We start from the raw sequence: 8,005 nt of genomic DNA, 5'->3' as shown, positions 1-8,005 counted from the left end.
ATATATATATGACAGTCTGTTAAAGTCTGTCATACCGGCCATGATGAAATACCACAAGGTATAGAAAATACGTATTCGCCTTTATATATTTAATCTTTTATATTGAACACTCAATATTTCATCTATTCAATAAGACATATTCCATATATTCAATAAGACATTCAATACTTTATTTCATTGTACCATCCATTTTTATTTTATATTATATATTGTATATTCCATATTCTATATCCCACATTGGTTTTGCAGGAATATAAATAAAACAAAAAAGACAGAGTTGGAACTCTTTTAAACAAAATCATATGTGTGTGTGTGTGTGTATTTATGAGTGTGTTTGTCCCCACCACCACCACCATCATTTGACAACTGGTGTTGGTGTGTTTACGTCCCTGTAACTAAGCGGTTCAGCAAAAGAGACTGATAGAATAAGTACTAGGCTTACAAAGAATAAGTCCCAGTGTTGATTTGTTTGACTAAAGGTGGTGCTCCGGCATGGCCACAGTCAAATGACTGAAACCAGAAAAAACAAAATTCATTGGGACATTCATATATATTTTATTTGATCTATATTTATTTCTTTATTGCCCAGTGCATCATTGGTACTTATCTAATCGACTCCGAAAGGATGAAAGACAGAGTTGACCTTGGCGGAATTTGAACTCGGAATGTAGTGGCAGACAAAATACCGCTAAGCATTTCGCCCGGTGTGCTAACGTTTCTGCCAGCTCACTACCTTTCATTTGATCTACAGGGTGTCCACAAGGTCTGGGTAGATGGAGTAAATAAAATCATAACATAAACAATTAAATATATAGGCGTGGGAGTGGCTGTGTGGTAAGTAGCTTGCTCACGAATCACATGGTTCCGGGTTGAGTCCCACTGTGTGGCACCTTGGGCAAGTGTCTTCTACTATAGCCTTGTGCTGACCAAAGCCTTGTGAGTGGATTTGATAGATGGGAACTAAAAGAAGCCTGTCATGTATGTGTGTGTGTGTCCACCATCGCTTGACAACCGATGCTGGTGTGTTTACGTCCCCTTAACTTAGCGGTTCGGCAAAAGAGACCGATAGAATAAGTATTAGGCTTCCAAAGAATAAGTCCTGGGGTTGATTTGCTCGACTAAAGGCGGTGCTCCAGCATGGCCACAGTCAAATGACTGAAACAAGTAAAAGAGTATTATATACTAAGAAGATAATTTAACTATTTTTTGTTTTTTATGTGTGCATGGTAGTCTCATTTTCATAAAATGTGCTCAGCAGTCCATGCTATGTAAGTGCAAATCCCAGCGCTTTATAGGTTATGGGTACACGTGTCTTTGGAGTACTCAGCCACTTTGCACTTTAATTTCATATGCACGCTGTTCCATTCAACGGATCACCCGGAACCCTTGTCACAATCGACAGAGTGCCAGTTTTTCACTATACAGTTAATTCAGGTAATGCTCTCTTTTCATTCCATTGATATTTAATGCAGAGTTGCTTTTCGATTTCATTTTATGATCTTAATCCAAAAGCTCACTCCAGATTCTTTTATCAAGAGTTCTATACAAAATATATTTTTCTGCCTATACAGCAATCTGGTGGAGTGACTATATTGTATCAAACAATACTATCCTTGTTAAATACATTTATTTGCTGAAAACATTATTGTTAATGCACTTAGAAAAATTCCATGATCTTTGTATTGTTCTAGTTTATATAGCAACAATGAAAAAAACATTAATTTTTAGTCTAATTTAACCCTTTCGATACTAATCTGCCTGAAATTACTCAACTGTAGAATATAAACTTCCTATTTTGTAAGGGATCTAAATGAAAATCTTCCATTTGAATTTTATGTTGATTAATGTTCCAAATACCAGCTCAATATCGACAATTATTTGACTGAATTCTTCATTTTTAAAATTTTTCCCCCAGGGTGTTGAGCCCCACTGAGGCCAAGTGGCTGAGCTCCTTTCGAGTGTTGAGCCTCACTGAGGCAGAGTGGCTGAGCTCCTTTCGAGTGTTGAGCCTCATTGAGGCAGAGTGGCTGAGCTCCTTTCGAGTGTTGAGCCTCACTGAGGCAGAGTGGCTGAGCTCCTTTCGAGTGTTGAGCCTCATTGAGGCAGAGTGGCTGAGCTCCTTTCGAGTGTTGAGCCTCACTGAGGCCAAGTGGCTGAGCTCCTTTCGCGTGTTGAGTCTCACTGAGGCAGAGTGGCTGAGCTCCTTTCGAGTGTTGAGTCTCACTGAGGCAGAGCTCCTTTCGAGTGTTGTGTCTCACTGAGGCAGAGTGGCTGAGCTCCTTTCAAGTGTTGAGTCTCACTGAGGCAAGGTGGTTGAGCTCCTTTTGAGTCCTAACAGAGGCAATGACCAAGACTTTTGACATTATGTCGTGCTTGAGAAGAAGACCCATCAAGCCGAGCACAATCGCAGTCGTGGTAGATACTGGTGTCACGCAAACGCACCCCAGTGTCGCCTAAATGGCACGTAAAAGCACCCACTATACTATTAGAGTGGTTGGCATTAGGAAGGGCATCCAGCCATAGAATACCATGCCAAATCAGACAGGAGTCTGCTGCAGCCTTCTAGCATGCCAGCACAAACAACGGACGTTGATGATGATGAATTAAAACAAACGCTGTGTAATTGAACAGAAATATGATAACAAGAGCAGCATGATGTTTATAAATTAACTGACAATTCGAGTTCACAGATTAGAATGCTCCTATTTAAGTGGAAGTTGACTTCCCAAAGATTTACAACATTGTTTATACAGAAAATTGCTTTAAAAACAAAAAAAGTATTTGTGTGAACAGGATTGGCTTTTCATTGAAATCTCCAGATCAGACTTTTTACTAAAAGGCCTCACATTTAAAACAATTTAAAAATAATAAAAAAAAAGACATCCAGAAGTAGTCGAGTGAGAAATGTTAAAAATAATAACTTTTAGTTATCGCTCATGTATTTGGTGATATTTAACCTTTTCCAGATTTCACAGAAACTCAAGATTTTTTTTTTAATAATCTCATTATACAATAATTGCTGTTTACCATAGGTTCAGATCAATCGAAGGCCTGAGATAAGAGAGGAGAAATGAAAATGTTTTGTGGGGGGGGGAGATTGTTAGATGTATTGTTAACTGGTACTCCCGTCGGTTACAATGACAAAGATTCCGGTTGATCGACAGAACAGCCTGCTTGTGAAATTAATGTGCAAGTGGCTGAGCACTCCACAGACATGCGTACCCTTAACACAGTTCTCAGGAAGATTCAGCGTGACACAGAATGTGACGAGGCTGGCCCTTTGAATTACAGGTACTACTCATTTTTCTCAGCTGAGTGGATTGGAACAACAAAGTGTCTTGCTCATGGGTCCAGGAACAGGGTGTGCGCTTGTGTCCCCTAAAATTTTTGTAACAAAAGAATGTCTTTCTGTGGAGTACAAAATCAAACTTTGCACCCCTTACTTGCTTTTCTCGGGTTTAGAGAAACAGTGAATGAAAAGTGATCTGTAAAAAGGACCTTGAATTATGTTTCTTCTCGAAGAACAAAAATAACATGTAGGTGCAGGAGTGGCTGTGTGGTAAGAAGCTTGCTTCCTAATCACATGGTTCCAGATTTAGTCCCCCTGCATGACACCTAGGGCAAGTGTCTTGTACTAAAGCTTTGGGCCGACCAAAGCCTTGGAAGTGGAAACTGAAAGAAGCCTGTCATATATATCTATATGTGTGTGTGTGTGTTTGTCACCCCCACCATAGCTTGACAACCGATGTTGGTATGTTTACATCCCTGTAACTTAGCAGTTCAGCAAAAGGGAGCGATAGAACAAGTACTAGGCTTACAAAGAATAAGTCACGGGGTCGATTTGTTCGACTAAAGGCTGTGCTCCAGCATGGCCGCAGTCAAATGACTGAAACAAATAAAAAAAAATTAGAAAAAAACGATCTTATTTGTAAAGATGTTTGGACCTGGATTCCCCACCCCCAAGCAAATTTCATTCCCAAGCCAGTTGTCTTGATCAAGGACACAATGTGCCACTGCCAGGAATCGAACTCACAACTTTACAATTGAGAGCTGAACACCCTAACCACTAAGCCATGCGCCCTCAGTCCGACCTTATTATATGATCCTGCTAGTAATTTGAGGTTTTTATTCACTGGGTCTGGACGAAAGGGTCATCTTCATAACCTTCTTCGCACGTCTTTCCAGACAAGCAAAATTGACGCCATTAATAAATAAACCTCTTTGTCCGTCAACAGCTAGAGGGGGAAAATGCATAAAAAGAAGGAATTCTGGGTGATCAAAGAAGGATTGCGTGGGGTGATTAGTAGCAAGTAAGGTATAATAAGGATAATAAGAGGAGAAGAGTGTTTGGATGAACGTAGTATGAATCCAGCCAGCTCTGAAGAGCAAAGGCCATCACAGCCGTGGTAGAAAAGAGAGAGAGACAGACAGAGAAAAGTGAGTAAGGTGGATCTGAAGCTGGAACAAGTCCGTGAGTGACTTTATGCTAATCAGTCAGGTGACCGTTTTCTGGATACAGTGTAGGATGTGTGTGTGTGTGTGTGTGTGTGCACAGCAGCAGTACTGGTCCAGATGTGAGAACAATAATCTATTGTGAGCCTCACTTAAGCTTTAGAGGGCCGAAAGTCGCCTGCTCCTGAAAAGAAGGATCAGAGAGTGGTTCCCAGTGATCCTTGTGGCCCAACATTTGGAGGAATTTTGATGGCTCTAGCTGAGTGCTTCTCATGATTGGAAGGGTGTGGTACAATGATATTTTCTTGATACGACTAACAGTAGTTTTCTTGCTGTTGAAAAAACAATAAAGTTTGAGGTGTGGCATTTAGACAATGTAGAATGTATAGGGTAGATGTGAAAGAGTAATGTTTTTTGCGCATGTGGAAGCATTGACATGGAGAAGGAAAGGAGTGGGAGACATAATTAAGCTTTAGAGTACACAGGAATCGACTGAAGAGTTCCGTCAATTCTGCAATTTGATAGGGGGCTAATTGATTGAAGAGAAGAGAGAATACAATGAGTAGGTAGTGCCAGTGATCGATTAACAAGAAGCCTTATGAAAACCAAGCAAAAACCATTTACTTTAAAACTGGTTCCCAGAGTGAGCAGTGGAAAGATCCAGGGGGCGATAATACGTTGGCCAAAAGGGGGCGATAGATAGGAGGCGCTAGGAATGACGCCCGAGGGTCAACTGAAAAAGTTTGGAAACCACTGCTTTAAAGTTAAAACAACCCGCACGAAATCTTTCTCTGAAGAAATCCGAGAACGAGAGGGAGAGAGAGAGAGTTGGTTTTTCTGGTGGGTTTACTGGCTTTACAAAGTGACGTCACTGTAGGGCAACTGTCTTGGTATTTAAAAAAAAATGGACTCTTGACCTGCAATTAAATCTTTCTCAAATTCACATCCTTGTTTTAATAGACATATTCGAGAATTAAAACCCCGATTATGATTAGAGTGCCTTGATCAGAACTGATATACTGCAAAATAACACTGATGTTTACTTCAATCTTATGAAAGGTGCCTGTGTAGTGAAACGATTCGCTGCTAGAAATAACAGCCTAATTTTCCTCCAGATCTGAATCCCACTGTCGTAAATGAAGGGTCTCTTTGGTCATGTAGTCTTATGTATACAAAATATTACATGTTGGGAGAAATACTGCCCAGAGAGAGAGGTTTCTGTTATAAATTCTAGAATTAATTTTGAACAATAAAATCCTGAAAAGAACCCCCCCCCTTTAAGTGCTGTCACAGCCGTTAAACCCCACTAATTCATAGAAGTGAGTTTCCTTTCAAAGCAAAAGTATTAACTTTTAATTAGGATCATCTTCAAACATTTAATAAATTTAGAAAACTTTATTTGGATCGAATTCCAGTAGATTAGCTCCTACGATCGATAGCTTTTCAATTTCACACATTTCTATGTTCACTCTAAAACAAATTTTTGCAAAATTTTAAAGTTAGTTCAATGGCATTACTTCCTAATAAAAAGATAAAAGGGGTAAGGGATTAGGTAGTCCCTCGTATTTTTAAAAAAGGGATCAGATAGTCCCCTCAAAGTTTGGTATCAACATTTATTTTTATTTATTTTTCTTTCCAAACTTTCTACTCACATCCGATATTTGCTTATATTTTTTTTTTTACTTCAGAAATTTTTTAAAACTTTCTTCAAAGACTAAAAGTGTGCGTGTGTGTGTGTGCGTGTCCGTCCGCGAGTGTGTCTATACATAAAGATATGTGTGTGTATGTGTTTGTGCGTATGTATTAATTCTAGAAGTACTGAAGAATGAAATACAGAGGAAAATCTAATTCCGTTGATATTGTTAAAGGGAAAAAGCTCCACCCCGCCCATTCCTTAGGGTTTGCCGCCACTTGTTGAGTGGGGGGGGGCGCAAATAAATCTTTGACAATAAAGTATTTCGATCATTTAAATGTAAAATATTGTTTAAAACATTTTCAAACGTTTAATGTGAATGTGGTTACAATTTTAAATCTTAAAAACTTGCTTATTTTCAAATTTGCTAAAGTAAAACGTAATAAGAGCATTTATTTCAGGTGAAAAAGATTAGGAACGATGAAAGACCTGGTTTTTTCTCAAACGGAGCAGAACTTGAAAAGAACGACACCATTTGGTATCAATGTTCTGACCATTTTGGATTGAAAGTGGCAGTAAGTCTGTGGAGACATCATATTCAGGTGAAAATAGGAATTAGACGAAATATCTTAAAGTTAGAAATAAGATAAATCTTAATTTCGATAAAGTTATCAAACAGTAGGTTAAAATAATCTGTCAAGAGCCTTGGTCACCTCAAACAAAGCGATAATAACAAGAGAAATACCAGTTCTATGAAGGCTCTTAAAACTGTGTAAAAGAAAAGGTAAAAAGTTCTAAAGTGTTCGTAAAAAAATCTTCACTAACAAATAAAAAAGGAAAATCAAAATAATTATAGTATGCCTGTTTTAATTAACTTACCTGTTGGCTTAAAAATTTTCCGTGAAAAGTATTTCAACAACAAGCGAAATTCAGAAAGTGACTGAAACTAACAACAACAGGTTTATCAATGAAACTGGGATGTGACTATTGTCAGTTGTGTGTTGAGGGGGGTAAAGGATGTCGAACCAAGCTGGCTAGCTCTCTCTCTCTCTCTCTTTTCTCTCTGTCTCTCTCTTTTCTCTCTGTCTCTCTCTCTCTCTTTTCTCTCTGTCTCTCTCTCTTTTCTCTCTCTCCTCCCTCTCTCCTCTTTCTTCCCTCTCTCTGTGAAAGACTTTATAAGTTATAAAACATCTCAGTTATTCATACGCTACTTCACAATAGCAAACGGGTACGAGGTGGCCAATGGTAAGTTGTATATACACGAAATACAAGCGAAGCTCTCAGTCACTACTATGATGTCTCCGCTCTCCCCTATCAAGTCACATAGACCAAGTTGAAAGTTATTTAACCCCAGGCCAGTATTCACGCAGGAGACTAACGAAGGTGTCCAACTTTTGATCGTATCATCGATTCTCTTTTTCTTAATAGTTCGAGTGTTGAGGAATATATAGGAACAAATAAGACACTCACTTTTACAACGGTAGAGTGTGATTTCAGGGAATTTGTGGAGTTTTGGCTACTATGTCTAGCAGATTAGACCACTACGTCGTGGAATATCGCAACGATGATTATTGAAGATAATATCGCAGGTTAAAAAAAGAAAGCAGAAAGATTTCATTAACCACGAGCAACCAGGGTTATAAGAAAGAACAAAGGAGAATGTCTTTGGACGGCCCTTTATTTCATCTCCGTTGAGATTCACAAATAATATTATTAACCACACACACACATACACACATATATAGACACACACACATATATATATGTGTATATATATATATATATAAAGCAAAGGTAAAAATTATATATATATATATATATATATATAAAATTATATATATTTATGGAAAAAAATTATGGGTTTTTTTCCTTATGAGATTTTTTCACGCTAACTACTTGATAAATTCTTATAAAGTCTTT

The 8,005-nt window shown here is 38.3% G+C and overlaps 1 protein-coding gene across 1 annotated transcript in view; it reads right to left on the bottom strand.

Moving 5' to 3' along the window:
• The window catches only part of LOC106867200 (CD9 antigen), a 41,342-nt gene extending 34,219 nt beyond the window's left edge, over nt 1-7,123 (bottom strand). Inside the window, exon 1 of the mRNA XM_014912007.2 lies at nt 6,965-7,123. The gene's annotated coding sequence lies outside the window, so the exon portion shown is untranslated. The remainder of the gene's footprint in view (nt 1-6,964) is intronic.
• Nucleotides 7,124-8,005: the final 882 nt, after the last annotated feature.

The sequence above is a fragment of the Octopus bimaculoides genome, chromosome 3, assembly GCF_001194135.2.
Source record: "Octopus bimaculoides isolate UCB-OBI-ISO-001 chromosome 3, ASM119413v2, whole genome shotgun sequence".
In the NCBI taxonomy this organism is placed as follows: Eukaryota; Metazoa; Mollusca; class Cephalopoda; order Octopoda; family Octopodidae; genus Octopus; species Octopus bimaculoides.
This window is presented reverse-complemented; position numbering and strand designations above follow the sequence as displayed.